The 2231-nt window shown below is 41.8% G+C and overlaps 1 protein-coding gene across 1 annotated transcript in view; it reads right to left on the reverse strand.

The window, feature by feature from the left end:
• The window catches only part of DOCK9 (dedicator of cytokinesis 9), a 310670-nt gene that overhangs the window by 101417 nt on the left and 207022 nt on the right, over positions 1 to 2231 (reverse strand). The gene's annotated exons all lie outside the window — the stretch shown is intronic.

Genomic DNA, 2231 nt, shown 5'->3' on the forward strand with positions numbered 1-2231 from the left:
AGGTTTCCAGATGCATCTTTAAACAAGGTCCTGAAATAGCAAAGCAACATTTCTAAACTGGGTTTCCAAAAGACCAAAATAAACCCACCATGTAAGCCTGGTTTCTATGGGAAGGCTAATTATTGTTCCATTAGCAATAGCCAAGGGAAATCTTATTATCTAAAAACATGGACAACATTTATGAGGATGAGCACAACTAACCCAATTTACATAGAAAACAGTTCCAGCCAATGGTTTGTGCTTAGGAAACAACATACGCAGTCAAATGCTTAAGAAGTAGAGACCAGGAGTGATACTCCAGGCTTCGCTGGACTGTCATCCACCACCAGCTGGAGGCACGGGGCAGGGCCCTGGACTGCCAGCTCTGCAGCAGACACTCCTGTCCATCCTGCTAGCCCTGGATGGCTCCTCTCTGGTCAGCGTCTCTCCTCTCTGTGACTCTACTAAATGGTTTTTCAAATTTGGGGCTTACTTATTTCTCCATTTTACACATTCACATCCTCTTTTTCTCTGAACAACAAACAGACTAGGACTGTCAATCTATCTACCTGTCCATCTATCTATATCTATATAAAAGGTATAAAAGGTGTTCCCCTTACCTTGCTGCCCAAGCAAATGGCATTCTATACTGTCCCAGTCTTTGGCAGGCTTGCTTGGCATTCTTCAGCACCTTCTGAGCCACCTTGAAGACATCAGAATGAAGCCGTGAGATACTGCATCGTGCTGACAGAATTATGACCTAACGAGCCTTCAACACATGTTCATTAAACAAGCTCTTAGCATAGCATCGGAGGCATGGAAAAACACGTCTCACAGCAATGAATACGGCTGGATCCACACGCAGTGCAGGGTTCTTTATTTAATGCATTCTCTAGCAGTGATTCTCAAAGAATACAGAATAAAGACTGTTTCCAAAATGCATGTCTTTTCTTTGGTCTTCACAGGCAACAAGCGTGCTATTTCACAGGCTTTCATACTTCCTTATGAGTAAGGACTACTGATTATAAGTCCAACGAGTTATCAATAATTACTGTTATTTGGTATTCATGCCAAACATCATATTACTAGAGTTTAAACGAGAACACTAATGAAAATATTAAGTTTTCACAGCTCCTAATGCACACTGGCTTGTGCAGATTCCTGCAATTTGGGAAATAAGACATCATCATAGGTACCAACTTAAGTTAGGCCAGGGTTTCTAATTGCTATATTCCTGCTTTCTAAATATAAATTACTGCTATTTTCACTTCCTAATGATCAATTTTGGTTTGTTGTGGGTTGACTGATTAATACTATAGTGCACAACAAAGCTTATTTGCTTTTGGACTAAGACAGGTATGTATGGAAGGCCTATTACTAATCAACTATACCCTTACTGCTAAAGCAGATAACACCTAATTTTTCCAAATTTGCTTATACTATGATAATGCACTGTTATCAACACAACGTTTGATTAATTCAGAGAGTCAGAGTGGCAGGTTGAAGGGTCTTTTTACTTAAGGACATCAAAGTCAAACCAATTTTGGACAATGTGCTCTAGCACCTGTGAACTAAAGTGTGCTCTGCTAAGCCGAAGCAACAGCATCCCTGTTAGCAATGCAGAGTTTAAGGCCCTGCCCCAATCCTCCTGGATCTGAACCTGCATTCTGACAAGACCTCTGGTGATCTGTGTGCAACATCAGGTTTGAGAACCGAGGACTAGAAGATTCAGGAGCAGATGATACAGCCGCCTGTCTCTAAGTCAAACGGAATCCAGCTGTATGACTCTGCAGGTCATTAAACCTCTCTGGGGCTCCACTATCCTCACCTGAAAAATGAAGGGCCCGGGCCATACTTTTCATGATCCCTCCCAGTTACAAAAACTTCATGATCCTACAACAATCATGCTGTGGGAATCGCTGCCTTCGTGAGTCAACTGAAAAACACATCTGATTGAAACAGATGTCAGGGGATCATCTAGTCCCTCCCTTTCTTCTTCGGTGGAGTATGTTCTTGCCTTCCTGGGGCGTCTTACTGGGGTCTCAGGTGTATGCAGTCATACGGTAAAACAGCTTCCTGGAGGGTCAATTTTATTTAAACATTTTCAGGCTCAAGATTTTTAGGTTCTAACAATAATGAATCTGCTGTGGAGTAAAATGTAGTATTTGCATAAGATTTTAAGCTAAAACACAAGGCTTCCATAAGCCTTCCCTGCAGCAAATGAGGACTGAGCTCTAAGACTTCCCAAAGGT

Source organism: Propithecus coquereli, unplaced genomic scaffold, assembly GCF_000956105.1.
Source record: "Propithecus coquereli isolate 6110/MARCELLA unplaced genomic scaffold, Pcoq_1.0 Scaffold212, whole genome shotgun sequence".
Classification (NCBI taxonomy): domain Eukaryota; kingdom Metazoa; phylum Chordata; class Mammalia; order Primates; family Indriidae; genus Propithecus; species Propithecus coquereli.